General features: G+C 37.1%; 1 pseudogene; it reads left to right on the top strand.

Annotated features, from left to right (window-relative positions):
• Positions 1-5,524: 5,524 nt before the first annotated feature.
• The window catches only part of LOC129073325 (40S ribosomal protein S4, X isoform-like), a 172,506-nt pseudogene continuing 161,115 nt past the window's right edge, over positions 5,525-16,915 (top strand).

The raw sequence follows: 16,915 nt of genomic DNA, 5'->3' as shown, positions 1-16,915 counted from the left end.
TGAACATTGGGGTGCATAGGTTCTTTTGTATTGGTGTTTTTGTGTGCTTAGGGTATAGTCCCAGCAGGGGAATCACTGGATCAAAAGGCAGTTCCATTCTCATCTTTTGGAGGAAATTCCACACTGCCTTCCATAGTGGCTGCACCAGTCTGCATTCTCACTAACAGTGTACTAGGGTTCCTTTTTCTCCACAGCCTCGCCAGCACCAGTTGTTTGTTGATCTGTTTATGATGGCCATTCTGACCGGTGTGAGGTGGTACCTCATGGTGGTTTTGATCTGCATTTCTCTGATGGCTAGTGATGCTGAGAATCTTTTCAAATGCCTCTGGGCCCTCTGTATCTCCTCCTTGGGAAAGCATCTGCCCAGTTCCTTCCCCCATTTTTTGATTGGATTGTTTGTCTTCTTGGAGTGGAGTCAAGTGAGTTCTTTATATATCTTGGAGATCAAAAGTCTATCTGATATATCATTGGCGAATATATTTTCCCATACGGTTGGCTCCCTTTTCATTTTGCTGATGTTTTCTTTTGCCGTGCAGAAGCTTCTTATTTCGAAGAGGTACCATTTGTTTATTCTTTTCTTTATGTCCTTTGCTTTAGGAGACATATCAGTGAAAAAATTGCTGTGTGGGATATCTGAGAGTTTCCTGCCAATGTTCTCCTCTAGGACTTTGATGGTGTTGCGACTTATATTTAAGTCTTTTCTCCATCTTGAGTTTATTTTTGTGTGTGGTGTCAGTGGATGATCCAATTTCAATTTTTTGCATGTAGCCGTCTAGCTCTCCCAACACCATTTGTTGAAGAGGCTATTATTGCTCCATTTTATGCTTCTGCCCCGTTTGTCAAATATTAGATGCCCATAGAGACCTGGGCTTATTTCTGGGCTTTCTATTCTGTTCCACTGGTCTATGGGTCTGTTCTTGTGCCAGTACCCGCTTGTTTTGAGTATAGTGGCTTTGTAGTAGAGTTTGATGTCCGGTATTGTGATCCCTCCTACTTTGTGTTTCTTTCTCAAAATTGCTGAGGCTATTCGGAGTCATTTATGGTTCCATATAAATTTTTGAAATGTCTTCTATTTCTGTGAAATATGTCATTGGTATCTTAATAGGGATTGCATTGAATGTATAAATTCTTTTGGGTTGTATGGACATTTTGATGATATTAATTCTTGCAATCCATGAGCACAGTATATGCTTCCATTTATTTGTGTCTTCCTTAATTTCCTTTTTCAATGTTGTATAGTTTTCTGCGTACAGGTCCTTTATGTCTTTGGTTAAATTTATGCCTAGGTACTTTATTTTTCTTCTTGCTATATCAAATGGTATTTTTTTTCTGATTTCTTCTTCTTCTATTGCATTGCTGGTGTACAAAAATGCCTTCGATTTCTAAATATTGACTTTGTATACTGGTGTTTTGTCAAATTTACTTATTAGGTTGAGGAGTTTTTTGGTAGAGTCTACAGGGATCTCTATGTACACTATGTTGTCATCTGCAAACAATGATAGCTTTACTTCCTCCTTTCCTATTTGGATGCCTTTTATCTCTTTCTCTTGTCTGACCGCTGTGGCTAGGACTTCCAATACGGTGTTGAAAAGAAGAGGTGAAAGCGGGCATCCTTGTCGTGTTCCCGTTCTTAGTGGGAAAGCTTTCAGTTTTTGCCCGTTGAGTATGATATTGGCTGTAGGTTTTTCATATATGGCCTTTATTATGTTGAGGAATGCCCCATTTATTCCCATTTTGCTGAGTGTGTTGATCATAAATGGGTGCTGTACCTTATTGAATGCTTTTTCTGCATCTATCGAGATGATCATGTGGTTTTTGTCTTTTCTTTTATTTATGTGATGTACCACATTTACTGATTTGCATATATTGAACCATCCCTGCATCCTTGGGATGAATCTCTCTTGATCATGGTGGATAATCTTTTGAATGTATTGCTGGATGCGGTTTGCCAATATTTTGTTGAGGATTTTAGCATCTATATTCATCAGCAAAATTGGCCTGTAGTTTTCTTTCTTTGTAGGGTCTTTATCTGGTTTTGGGATCAGGGTGATGCTGGCCTCATAGAAAGAGTCTGGGAGTCTTCCCTCCTCTTAGATTTTTTGGAATAGTCTGAGAAGGACAGGGGTTAGCTCGTCCTTAAAAGTTTTATAAAATTCTCCTGTGAAACCATCCAGCTCTGGGCATTTGTGTGCCGGAAGTTTCTTGATGACTGCTTCAATTTCCCCAGATGTTATCGGTGTGTTCAAGCTTTCTGTTTCTTCCTCCTGCAGTGTTGGAAGATTACACTTTTCTAAAAATGTGTCCATTTCATCAAGATTTACAAATTTCTTGGAATATAATTGTTCATATTAGTTTCTGACGATCCTTTGTATTTCTGCGGTATCAGTTGTTATTTCTCCACTTTCATTTCTGATATTATTAATTTGGGTCCTCTCCTTTTTTCTCTTGATGAGTCTGCTTAAAGGCTAGTAAATTTTATTTATCTCTTCAAGGAAACAGCTTCTGGATTGGTTGATCCTCTGAATTGTTCTTTTTGTCTCTATGTCATTCAGTTCTGCTCTAATCTTGACTATTTCCTTCCTTCTACTTGTTCTGGGATTTATTTGTTGTTGTTTCTCCAGTTCTTGAAGTTGTAGGGTTAGGTGTTTTATTTGAAATGTTTCTATCCTTTTTAGGTAAGCTTGTATTGCTTTGAACTTCCCTCCCAGGACTGCCTTTGCTGTGTCCCATAGGTTTTGGACTGTTGTCTGTTAATTTTCATTTGTTTCCAGAAATTTTTTGATGTATTCTCTTATCTCATTATTTACCCATTCATTGTTCAATAGTCTACTCTTCAGTCTCCATGAGTTTCCAAGTTTTTGAAGTTTCTCTTTGAGGTTGATTTCCAGTTTCAATCCCTTGTGGTCTGAGAAAAATCTTGGTATCATTTCAATTTCCCTGAATTTGCTGATGTTTGCTTTATGTCCTATTATGTGGTCCATCTTTGAAAAACTGCCATGAGCATTTGAAAAGAATGGTATTTTTCTTCTTTGGGATGTAAGGTTCCATATATGTCAGTTAAGTCTCTTTGATTCAGTGTGTCATTCAGCGCCACAATATGTTTATTAATGTTTTGTTTGGAAGATCTGTCCATTTTTGACAGTGGGGTATTGAAATCCCCTACTATCAGTGTGTTGCTCTCTATATCTTTTTTGAAGCCATTGAACAGTTTCCTTATAAACTTGGGGGCTCCTATATTGGGAGCATATAAGTTTACAATGTTGATGTCTTCTTGATAGAGTCTTCCTTTAAGTATGATAAAGTGCCCCTCTGGGTCTCTCTTTATGGCCTTTGTTCTGAAATCTACTTTGTCTGATACAAGTATGGCAACCTTGGCCTTTTTCTCATGCCCATTTGCTTGGAATATTTTTTCCATCCCTTTACTTTCAATCTGTGCAGGTATCTTGCTCTGAGGTGGGTCTCTTGTAGGAATCATATGTGTGGGTCATGTTTTCTTATCCATTCAGCTACCCTGTGTCTTTTGATTGGGGCATTCAGTCCATTCACATTGAGAGATATTACTGATAGAAACTTACTCATCTTTTCTTTTTGTACCTGTGTTCCTCTCTCTCTCATTCTTTTCCTTCATCTGCTTAAACCAGTCCCCTTAGCATATCTTGGAGTGCTGGTTTGGTAGAGATGTATTCTTTTAGCCTTCTCTTATCTGGGAAATTCTGTATTTCCCCCTCTGTTTTAATGGAGAGCCTAGCTGGGTAGAGCAGCCTTGGCTGTAGGCCCTTGGTTTTCATGGCTTGGAATATTTGTTGCCATTCCCTTCTGGCTTGTAGTGTTTCTCTTAAGAAGTCAGCTCCTAGGCGTATCGGGGCCCCCTTGTATGTTACTTTCTCCTTCTGCCTTGCTGCCTTGAGGATTCCATCTTTGTCTTTGACATTTGCCATTTTAATGATGATGTGTCTTGGAGTGGACCTCCTTGAGTCCCTCTTAAGTGGGGTCCTCTGTGAATCCTGGATCCATGAGAGCCTTTCTCTCCTCAAATTAGGGAAATTTTCCATCATTACTTTTTCGAGGAGGTTCTCTATCCCTTGCTCCTCCTGTTCTCCTTCTGGCATCCCTATTATGCGGATATTATTGCGTTTCAGGTTGTCCTGCATTTCCCTAAATGCCTCTTCATTCTTTTTGAGTCGTTTTTCCATTTCTTGTTCTTTCTGGTAGCTTCTTTCTACCTTATCCTCTATCTCACTGATCAATCCTCAGCTTCATCCAGCCTGCTTTGGATTCCTTCTACTGTGTTCTTCAATTTAGAAATGGTATTCTTCATATCCTCTTGTGTCTTCTTGGTAGTTTCTATATCCTTTTCCAGGGTGATATAATTTCCTGTAAGATCCTTATAGTTTCTCTGCAGTTTGTCATAGTTCTCTTTGAGCTGGCTGAGCTCATTGAGCTTCCTTAGAACCATTGTTTTGCATTCAGTATCTGATAGTTCCCTTGCCTCTATTTCAGTTAGCTCTCTCTGTGGGGAGTCCCCTTTTCCACTCATTTGGGGGGAACTTCTTTTTCTTCCCATTTTTCTGAGAGTCTGTTAAGTACTTTTGTCCTTTACTTTTCTTTCTGGTTCCGCCTCTGATGATGTCAGTTGTTGACCCTATCTGACCTTGGTTTGTTTCTTTGAGCCTTCCAGGAGTCTACTGTCTCTTTCTGACTCCTGTTTGGGGCAGCTCTGTGACCCCTTCGGTCAGGGCCGGGCTATTTTTTGGGATCTCTCTGCACTCTCAGGGTGGCTCCTTGGGCGTGCTCCTGGCGCGCCACGGTCCTCGGCCTGCCTGGGGTTGCATGTGCTTGCCCCAGACCAGGGGGCTTATTCACGACCTCGCGTACTCATCTGGCCCCCCTGGCTGGCCAGCTCCTTGGCACTGGTCAGTTAGGGTCTTCTATTTTGTATTTTCCCCACTTTTTGCTCTTTGGGGCGTTGCTTGCCCTCACCAAATGGGTACTACAGAAATGCGAGGAAGTGAGCTCCAGGAGTCTCCAGTTAATCATGTCTCCAGTCTCTCCTCCAGGGACTCTGGGCAGCTCTTAATTTTGTGGGTTGCTCCTCATTTGCGGGCGTGCAGGTCAATTTATGCCTGCCCTTGCCGCTCTGTGCACTCCCTCGCAGTCTCTATCAGTGGCAATTTCAACTTTTCAGGTTATTCTTCGAATCCTTTTGAAAGTAGCAGGTGCAGAGAGAGTTGGAGTACCTTCTTATTGAGTATCTGTTAGATGTGAATGGCTAACTCCCAAGGTTGTCCATCTTCTTTTGATATGAGATGATAAAAAGGCTTAAGTTGACAACTTTCAGCTTTTCATTTCAAGGCAGCACTTTATGGCTCTCTTTGGGCTACTCCTGCACTCTGGGGATATTAGGAACTAAAATAAGGATGACTTGATGGCAAGCACTGTGACAGTCAATCTGATAACTAAGACGGCTTGGGCTACTACGTGACTAGTGACTAAGGGCACAGAGAGCAACTATGGTGCGGAGCCGATGGGTCTATTATGTGTTTCCTGTGTACCAGCCTCGGTGGGAGATGCCGGGGTACAGCACAGGACACGGTGCACAGGTGGGCCGGGCGGTAGTGTAGTGGGGACCTTGGTTGCTCCTGTCCCCTGTAGCTCCCGGCCTGCCAGGCGGCTATTTATTCAGGGGCCCGGCCCCGGCCGCGGCCCCGGCCCCTGCCGGAGTATTGGGCAATCTGTACCGCTACGCGGTGCCCCTGGAGCCACCACCCTCTGTCCCCGCCCTGCTCCTCCGCAGCAGCGGCCACATGGTCAGGTAATAAATATTTTTGAAAAATTAAAATCACATCAAGAATTTTTTCCAACCAAAGTGGTATGAAACTAGTAATCAATAATGGGAGGAAGACTGAAAAATTCATAAATATCTGAAAATTACACAACATACTCTTGAACAGCCAGTGGAAAAGATGAAATCAAAGGGAATAACGAAATGTAAAAACAAATAAAAATGGAAACACAGCATATCAAAACTTATGGGATACAGAAAAAGAAGTGCTGAGTGTGAAGTTTGTAGCAATAAATGATTTCAGTAAGAAAAAGAAAGATCTCAAATAAACAACCTAACTTTATATTTCAAGGAACTAGAAAAATAAGAACAAACAGCCCAAATTTAGCAGAAGAAAAGAGATAACAAAAATCAAAGAAGGAATAAATGAAATAAAGTATAGATAGTAGAAAAGATAAATGAAACTGAGTTGTTTTTTGAAAAGGTAAACAAAATTAACAAACCTTTAACTATATTTACCAAGCAAAAACAAGAGGGAATCCAAGTAAATAAAATTAAAAAAAGAAAAAGGTGACATTACAACTGATGCCACAGATAAACAAAGGATCACAAGAGACTACTGTGAACAACTATAAGCTAACAAAATGGACAACCTAAAAGAAATAGAAAAATTCATAGAAATAACCTAGCAGGTCTAAATCATGAAGAATTAGAAAATCTAAATAGACAAATAACAAGTACAAATATTTAATCAACAATCAAAACACTTTAACAAAGAAAAATCCAGGACCAGATGGTCCATGAGTGAATTACAACAAACACTTAAAGAAGGATTAATTTCAATTCTTCTCAAACACTTTAAAAAAGTGAAGAGGAAAGGATACCCCCAAACTAATTTTAAAAGATTAACATTACCTTGGTACCTGTTAAATAAGGATTCTACAAGTAAACTATAGGCCAATATCAATGGTGAATACAAATGCAAAAATTCTCAAAAAATTAGCCAACCAAATTCAACAGCATATTAAAAGGATTAATCATACACTATGATCAAGTGAGGTTTGTTACTGGGATGCAAGAATGGTTCAACATATGCAAATCAATAAGTGTGACACACCAGATTAACAGAATTAAAGACAAAATTATATAATTATCTCAATCAAGGCAGGAAAAAAATTGACAAAATTTAATGTCCCTTTATGGTAAAAAACTTGAGTATAAAAGAAATATACTTCAATCAAATAAAGGACATATATTATAAACTCACGACAAACATTATACTCAGTGGTGACTGATTGAAAGCTTTCTCTGTAAGATTAAGAATAAGACAAGGGTGCCCGCTCTCCCCACTTCTATTCAACATAGCATTTGAAGATCTAGTCAGACAAATTTAGGGAAAAAAAAAAGAATCCAAATTGGAAAAAATGTCAATTGTCTTTGTTGACTGATGACATGACCTTGTATATAGAAAATATTAATGACTCCACAAAAAAAATCTGTTAGACCTATAAATGAGTTCAGTAAATTTTCAGGATATAAGTCAACATACATAAATCAACTAAATTTTTATACACTAACAATGGTTAATCTAAAAAGAAATGAAGCAATACCATTTAAAATAGCATCAAAAATAATAAAATACTTAGCAGTGAACTTAACCAAAGAAGGCAACAATCTATACACCAAAAACTGTAAGATAACACAAATAAATGAAAATATATCCAGTGTTCACAGATCATGAGTTAATATTGCTAAAATGTCCTTACTAAGACATCTACACATTTCATGCATTTTCTATCAAAATTCCAATGGCAATTTTTACAGAAATAGAAAATAAAATCCTAAAATATTTATGGAACTATAAAAAGAGCTCAAATAGCCAAAGTAATTGTCAGAAAGAACAAAGTTTCAGGCATCACAAATTTTTATTCAAAAGTATATTTCAAATCTATAGTAATCAAAACATTGAGGTACTGGCATTAAAAAGTCACATACATAAATAAAACAGTATCAATAGCCCAGGAATAAAGCCACACATATATTGTTAAGTAATATTTGATTAGGAAGCCAAAAATACTCATGAGAAAATGATGATATCTTCACTAAATGATGATGGGGAAACTGGATATCTACATGCAAAAGAATGAAAATGGACACTTATCTTTTGCCACTCACAAAAATTAACTGATTAATATATATTAATATAATATATAATGTTATTCAGTCACAAAAACAGGGACATTTTGACATTTACAACCACATGGATGGATCTCGAGGGCATTATGCTAAGTGAAAGAAATCAGACACAGAAACACAAAACTGTATAATCTTATGTGATGAATCTAAAACTACCAAATTCACAAAAACAGAGTAAAATGGTGGTTGTAGTGTCTAAGGGATTGAAAAAATAAGCATATGTTCATCAAAAGGTACAAACTTACAGTTTAAAGTGAATAACTTCTGTAGATTTAATGTACATCATGGTGACTAGAGTTTATAATACTGTATTGTGCACTTAAGAGTTGAAATGAAAGTAGAGTTTTAACATTCTCACTGTAACAGTAACAAAATTATAATTATGTGAAATAAAGGATTTGTTAACTAATCTTATTCTAGTAAAGTATTTTATAACACGTATGTGTAGCAAATCATCACATTGTACACCTTAAGCTTCCCAAATTGTTTGTCAATTAGATTTCAATAAAACTAACTCCACAATGATCCATACATTGATTTTTTTCTGGATCACTGATTCTTTTCAGACATTGATACAGATATCCTTGAAAGAGGAAAAAGAAACATAGGTTGACTGTAAATCCTATGAATATTTCATTTAATATTTTTCTTCAAATACTTTATTTTTTTACTTAGAAAGAGGGGCAGGGGCTAGAAAGAGAGGGCAAGGAACACTAATGTGAGAGAAAAATATTGACTGGCTGCCTTCTGCACATTTCCCAAGGCACCAAACCTGCAAACCAGGCATGTGTCCTGACCAGGAATCTATCAGGGACCTTTCAGTTTATGGGACAATGTCCAATCAGCTGAGCCACAGTGGCTGGTCCTAAAAGGGATCAGACAGGGAGTGCAAAAGCAGGTAATGAGTTTCAGTTCCTATTCACAATGACACTTAATTTCTTGGTGCTAACTATATTTAGGTTCCAAAGCAAATAATGTCATCATTAACCATTAAATAGTTAATGTACATAAAAGTTGTTCTTTCAAGAGGTAAAATAATGCTAAAAATTGTAATTTTCCTTTAAGGAATAACTTGACATTTATAAAAAGAAAGATTGCCAAAAAGAATGTTTGACTAAAAAATTCCACATATTTTCTTTGTAGATGAAACTCTCGTTAGACAGGACAGGGGAGTAAAAAAATTCTTGGACTGGATTAGGTGGAGAAGTGTGGGTATAATGTAAGCCACATCAGTAATATAGTTACATGGAGGGTGAGAGTGTTGACCTTCAGAAGCCCAAGGGAAAAGGAATCAATGTGATGATTTCACTTTTGTGTGTGTGTGTGTTCCTAGACTGGAAAAGGGCAGACTACAAATGAAGAAAATAGGGAATGACAACTTAAAATTTTATTGAAAATCACAATAATGAGAGGTAATCATCTAAGGACAAGTTGAGGAGTTAAGCAAGCCACAGCATTGTCGATTAATATCTGCAATGGAAGACAGTGGTAGATTTGGAGTTTTAACACCAAAGATATAAACTGTTTGCTTTTACTCCATAAAAGTGACTAGTCCAGATGCCTCTTTACAGAACCTAGAAGAACATTAGGAGAAATAATTTAGCATATTTTAAAGTTCAAGAAAATCTAAATTTAGTTAAGAAGGATGTTGACTGGAGTGCGGGAATGGGTGAAAAGGAGAAAGGGAATATAGTCAATAATATTGTGATAAGTTTGCATGGTGACAGATGATTACTAGAATTAGTGGGGGTGATCACATTGTAAACTAAAGAATGTCACGTCACTATATTGTACACCTGAAACTAATATAATTAATATAATATTATATATGAACTCTACTGAAATAAATTTTTAAAAAGAAGGATATTAAGGAACTTCCAGTCAAGATGGAGGCATAGGTAGACACACTTTGCCTCCTTGCACAACCATAAGAGGGATCACAACTAACCTCAAAACAAAAAACACCCAGAACTTCTAGAAAATAGAACTGTATGGAAGTCTGACAACCAGGGATTTAAAGATGTCATATTTCTCCAGACAGGCAGGAAGGCAAAGATGGGGAGCAAGGGCAGAGATGGGGAGCTGGTTCAGAGAGGACATGGTATGGTGGCAGCAAGGTGTCACAGCAGCAGTGGCCAGTGGAATGGGTGGTCCTCCATTCATATGTGGTGGATAAAAGTCAGGAGAAATACCTGGGGAGTGATTGATCCCAGCCTCAGGCCAGACTGCACAGCCCAGGATTCCAGCACCAGGAAAATAAAGCCTCATAACTTCACTGTGAAAACCAGTGGGGGTAGGGGTAGTGCAAGAAACTTCCAATCTCTCAGGAAAGTCTATTTAAAGGGCCTGTAAGGTCCTAGAATGTACACAACCCACACACTCTGGGAGCCACCAGGGCAAAAGCTAGAGAGGTGCTAGTCACATAGAGGAAGTGGGTGAAGTGACTGGAAACAGGGTAGGCACCAAGTAAGCCTCCAGCAGCCAGGCAGGGGCATTGTCCCCTCTCTGACCCCTCCCACACATACATAGCAACAAAGCAGTGAAGCAGGTTGCCTGACCTGGTGACTACCTAAAGCTCCTGCTAATACAATGTAACAGGTGCGCCAAGACAGGGAATCAAAGCAGCTTTGCCTAATACACAGAAACAAACACAGGGAGGCTGCCAAATTGTGGAGACAAAAACAAAAACAAAAACAAAAAAACATTGCTTAGATGAAAGAACAGAACAAAACCTCAGAAAAAAACTAAACAAAATGGAAATAGCTAACTTATAAGATGCAGAGTGCAAAACAATGGTGATCAGGATGCTCAGAGAACTCATGGAGTATGGCAAAAGCGTAAGGGAAGAAATGAAGGCTACACTAAGTGAAATAAAGAAAAATCCACAGGGAACCAACAGCAAAGGAAAGGAAGCTGGGATTCAAATAAACAATTTGGAAGATAAGGAAGAAATAAACAGTCAACTAGAACAAAATGAAGAAATAAGAATTCAGGAAAAAAAACGAGGAGAAAATAAGACGCTGGGACATCTCCAAAAGTGCCAATATCTGAATCATAGGGATTCCAAGAAGAGAAGAGGAAGAGCAAGAAATTTAAAACTTACTTGAAAAAATAATGAAAGAAAACTTCCCTAATTTGGTGAATGAAATAAACATACAAATTCAGGAAATACAGGGAGTCCCAAACAATTTGGACCCAAAGAGGACCACAGCAAACCACATCATAATTAAAATGCCAAAGGTTAAAGATAAAGAGATAATCTTAAAAGCAGCAGGAGAAAAGCAGATAGTTACCTACAAAGGATTTCCCATAAGACTGTCAGCTGATTTGCAGGATAGAAGGGACTAGCAAGAAGTATTCAAAGTGATGAAATACAAAGACCTACAACCTAGATTACTCTATCCAGCAAAGCTATCATTTAGAATGGAAGGGCAGATTAAGTGCTTACTAGACAAGGTAAAGCTAAAAGAGTTCATCATCACCAAGTCCTTATTATGTGAAATGTTCAAGGAACTTATTAAAGAAAAAGAAGATCAAAACTATGAACATTAAAATGACAACAAACTCACAACTATCAACAACTGACTATAAAAAAACCAAAAACAAAAACAAACTAAGCAAACAACCAGATTAGGAACAGAATCATAGACCTGGAAATCATTTGGAGGGTTATCAGCAGGGAAGGGGAAGAGGGAGAACGGGGGAAAATATATAGGGATTAAGAAACATAATTAGTTGATATAAGATAGATGGGGTGATATTAAGAATGGTATATGAATGAACAAGCCGAAAAGCTACATACATGACCCATGGACATGAATTAAGGGGGAATTGCTGGAGGAAATGAGGGTACTGGTCAGCGGGGGCAGAGGGGGAAAATTGGGGCCACTGTAATAGCATAATCAATAAAATATACTTAAAAAAGATATTGAAGCAGCTTATTTTAATAAGGATGATGAATTGCCTATACATAGATTTCCTATTTATTTTAATCTTGCTCCAGTCATATTTTTCTTAAGGATTATGAAACTTAATGTCAAATTCTATTATCTTTTTATATAATGGAACAATGATTTGTCTTCCACACCTGTCACAAATGCATCCTTGAGGAGAGTTCACAAGTAGACTGCACTACTCCATCAGAAATTACCACTACCCACTAGCAGAAGCTACCCAAATTTTAGTCATCAGGCTTAAGAAGATAAAAATAGTCTCTAGAAAAGAGATGGCAAATATTTGACACTTATTATACCACTTTCCTTCTCCTTCAGCCATGGACATGACAAATTAATCATGGGATTCTTTCTGGCAGTACTCCAAGTAGACATCAGGAAACAATTGAAATTTGTATATGAAAAGAAATCTATGTGCCATCCCAGCTTTAGAAAATGTTCTTTGTAAAAAAAAAAATTAAAAAAAATCAATCTCACAATATTATTACAAACTTCACAGGATTTATTTTTTTTTTAAACTAAAGGGAAACATGCATGTCTTTGAAAAGTTCCAACTGCAAAAACACTTGGGCATGATGTATAACTAGAAGGGAATCTTATGATTAGTGGAATAAGTGGCACCATTTCTCTTAATATTCTCTTTTATTTTTTCTTTTAATTCATTGATTAAATACATTTGATTTCAGAAAAGGATTATATATATATTGCAAGAATAGAGTTAAAAGATTACACAGTAGAATTGTATTATTTAAAATGTTCTAAAACATTTCTTTAAATGAAGATCAATGAACAATTCTTATTTCTTTTTAATTTGCTTACAGTAATTATTGACCAAATTATGGTTACTATGGTGAAACATTTAAGGAATAAAAGAAGATAACTGCCTGAAATATAATATTCTTTTATCATTTATAACCCATTTTAGTGTTTTCTTACCAACTCCTTACTATTTTCATTCATATATATGCATATATATGCATATACACATATTTTAAAAAATTAACTCAGACATAAAATGAAAAATATCATCATGCAACATAGTTTCTCATTAACATTCCTGATTGGCATCATTTGCAGTTTATACTCTCCATATAGCAGCTCATTAGCTTTCTAGAAAACCAGTTCTATCTTCTCTGAGTAACATACTAGAGTACATTGAAAGCTAAGGCATTTTTTATTCTTTTTTCCTTTTTTTGTGGTATTTACAAAAAACATATTGTTTTTGCAGACTCACATTAATTTATTTTGCATCAGATAGAACTTTTTTTTTTCCACCAAAGCTATCCCAAAGCAAATTCAGACAGTTATAGTTTTAACTCCAAGACCCTTTATTTTTTTACTTCTCATGTTCCTCACTCACCCCAACCTCAGCCCACCACACCTTCTGCCTTTCCTACTCCAGGTATCATGTATTCCTATATTTTCCTCTGGATACCTAGGCTCTTTGGTGCTCTCCCTTCAAAGCTGTTGTATCTCTCATCTTTTTCATCTCCTTTCTCCCATTAAAATCTACTTGTCCTATGACCCATTTTTTATTGTTGACGTTATTACATATTTCCCCCATATTTCACCCTTCTGTTCCTCTCCATCCAGCCCCTGCACCTCCCACCTTCACCACATTGTTGTCTGTATCCATAGGCTATGTGTATATGTTCTTTGGCTAATCTCTTCTTTAAGAAATTGCTGAGATATTGAAGCTAACTGCTTATGTCAATTTATAACATAGAGTTATTATATTTATTTCATAAGGTTGTCTTCCAGTGGCTTAAATGAATGAGGAAACATAAGGTCTTAAGTCAGGCAGGTGGAAGCAAAAATTTTGGTCAAGGGGTTTGCTGTATTACTTTTAGCACTCTAGTTAAGAATGTACCAATATTATGTTGCTTGAGCAAAATTTGGTATAGCACTTCATGATTACCAAACTTGAATATGCCTGGAACGGTTGTATAATTAATGCAGAAATTCCACAGAAAAATTACTAGGAATGTTTTCTGATATGGAGAAGTGAATACTGAACTGGGAGTTAAAAGACCTGGGTGCTAGTCTAATCTGTGCCACTTAATGGCCATCACACTCAGGACCTCCTTTCTTCAACTGCTATCCTCAAGCAGCTGCTAAAAAACAAATATACTTAGATAATGTAGATAAATGTACTTTGCAAACTGTCAAGGGCAGGAGCAATAAATACATGATTATTATTGTGTATAACACTCATACTATGATCCCCAAACCTTTTAATAAAGCCCCATACACAAATAAATTCACAACTTCATCCTAGAATCTATGGGACACTTGTCTAAATTAGATCATTTTTGCCTGCTTTCTTTCTCAAGCAAATAACATTGTTAACAAGCACATGGACTAATATAAGTATTATATTCAGTGAGGTGACAGCTTGACATGCAGATTTGAAATTCATCATGACCAAAACTTGGTGCTTTTTTCAGCTGTTTGTGTTCCAATTCTCCGAACATTCAAAAGCTCTCTGGTATGCCAAGCCTCAGATAAGTTACAAAATCACATGAAATCTGTGTGCTGGGCAGGCCTCTGTGCACCTCACTTTCCCAGCATGTGTGCTCTTTTTATGCTAACTCATTAGCATTCAGTGTCATTTGTTAAAACTGAATGTTGTCCTGCTTGGAAGACTATCTCTTATTGCACAGATATTTAGTAGGCAGGGAGAGATTTTTTTTCCCCTGGATAGTAACACATACACAAAGTCAATTATTCTCATAAAACAGGGTGGGAAATAATAGAAAGGACAAACAAATTTAGGTTTAGATTGTAACTAAGAAGGTAGTCTTGCCTGGTAGCTAAGCTTTGGGAATCAGACATGCTTGGATTTTAATGAAACCTAACTGTGCTTCAACTAGCTCTGTGACCTTGGACACATTGTTTACCCTTTCAGATTTCTCATCCATAAATGAGATAACCAATAATACCTTCTGTAATGTCACATTTGATGTGTAAGACAAGGAATGAAAAGCATTTAGTACAGTAACAGTCATATAAATATAGGTGGCATTTTTAAGTCTTTACTCAATCATTATTAAGTTAAACAAATATTCATTGCATGCCTACTATGTAGATGCCAGACCTTGTTTTAGGTGTTAAAATATATTAGTGAAGAAAAACTAAATCAAATCAAATCCAAACAAAAGAAAATCATTGAAGCTCCTGATCTTACGGCACTTAAGTTCTAGTAGGGGCAACAGAGAGATTTGTAAAAGTGCAATGGAGAATAATACTGCAGGATAAGGGAGAGCTAGAGACAGGAGGGGGTAGGTGGATATTACCATTTGAAAAATTTTTTATTCTGCTCTGGCTGGTGTGGCTCAGTGGATTAAGCGCTGGCCAGCGGACCAAAGGGTCACCAGTTCGATTCTCAGTCGGGGCACATGCCTGGGGTGTGGGCCAGGTCCCTGGTGGCAGGCATGCGAAAGGCAACTACGCATTGATGTTTCTCTCCCTCTCTGTCACCCTCCCTTCTCTTCTGTCTAAAAATAAATAAATAAAATCTTTAAAAATAATAAAATAAAATAAAAACAACTGATTTTTAAAAATTGTATATTCTATTACAGTTGTCCTAATTTTTTCCCTTTTGCCCCCTCCACTCAGCCCATCCCTCTAGCCAAAGTCAATACTCTCATTGTCTATGTCCATGTATCATTCATATATGTTCCTTGACTAGTCCCTTCATTATTTTTATAAAGACCAAGACTTAAGTGACATTTGAATAGAAATCCTTGTTAAGTAAGGACATATCTTGAGGAATGGTATTCCAGACAGATGAAACAACAAATCAAAAGGTCCTGAAGAGGCAACATATTTAGTGTAGTTCAAGGAACACCACAGATGCCAATGTGACTGAAGTGATTGAGGTGGAGGCAAAGTGGGAATAAGAAAAGATTATGCAATGAGCCTTGAAGGCCACTGGGATAAGTTTGGAGGGTTTTAAGTAAGAACATGACATGATCTGACATATTTTAAGAGGATCGCTGATTATTTTTAAGAATAGATTATAGATGACAAGAGTGGAAGCAGGGAGATCAGTTAAGATGCTACTGCAGTAAATTCTGGTAAGTGGTGATGATTGTTGCTTAAGCTACAGTGGTAGCAATGGAGGTGTTAGAAAGTGATCAGATTCCACTGGGAAGGCCACATGGTCTGATTTAATCAAAAGCTTAACTATCATGTGAAAGAGAGCATTCTATATGATCCAACCCAAGTCATGAAAATTTTCTCCAGTGGGATTTGTGGCCAAACCTCCTGCAAGTACTACTTTGTCTTCCATTGTCACTGTTTCTTGTTGCATGGGACTATTTTAGGGAAATGTTGGCTATAGTCTGGGTCAAAGTATAGGTATTATTAGGTTCTTTCACTATAATATCATTAAGTATCACACTGAGTGCCAACATTGTTTATAATTGCTAGTACTGTCTCTATTGTCCAGATTCAGATGTTTTGCCTTCTTTTCCTCTCTTTCCTCCTATCAAGCTTGTTTTACTTATCCGTTTTCTAACTAACATGAAGCAATGTTTAATTGGAGTGGGAGTCAAACTGACTGGAAGATGGTTCTCAGTGGAAAATTGACATTGGGCAAATAATCACTTTCTCGCTATAGACACAAATTTGTCTGTAAAAGGAGTGGGTTGAATTGATGAGCATTAAGATCCCTTCCAGCTCTCAAGTTCTATGATTTACTTAATAATCCACTCATATCCAGACCCTCATCCACACATTATAATATATACATATATATTTAGCATTTTAATATTTATCATCTCATCTTTAAATCATTTCAATATTTTATGGTGAAAAGTCTATAGTGATTTTAAGAAACGTCTCCAAAGTCATTTATTGAGATACTGAAAGAGCTAGTTCCAGATACCAGTTTTGCCATGGCATCTCGAAGTGGCACCAGTCCAGTTTCTTAATTACCATTCATTGCTTTTCTGAAGCACTCTGTTAGAAGATGGAGACC

Source organism: Pteronotus mesoamericanus, unplaced genomic scaffold (genome assembly GCF_021234165.1).
Source record: "Pteronotus mesoamericanus isolate MK-2021 breed Mesoamerican mustached bat unplaced genomic scaffold, CSHL_Meso_final contig_40, whole genome shotgun sequence".
Classification (NCBI taxonomy): Eukaryota; Metazoa; Chordata; class Mammalia; order Chiroptera; family Mormoopidae; genus Pteronotus; species Pteronotus mesoamericanus.
This window is presented reverse-complemented; position numbering and strand designations above follow the sequence as displayed.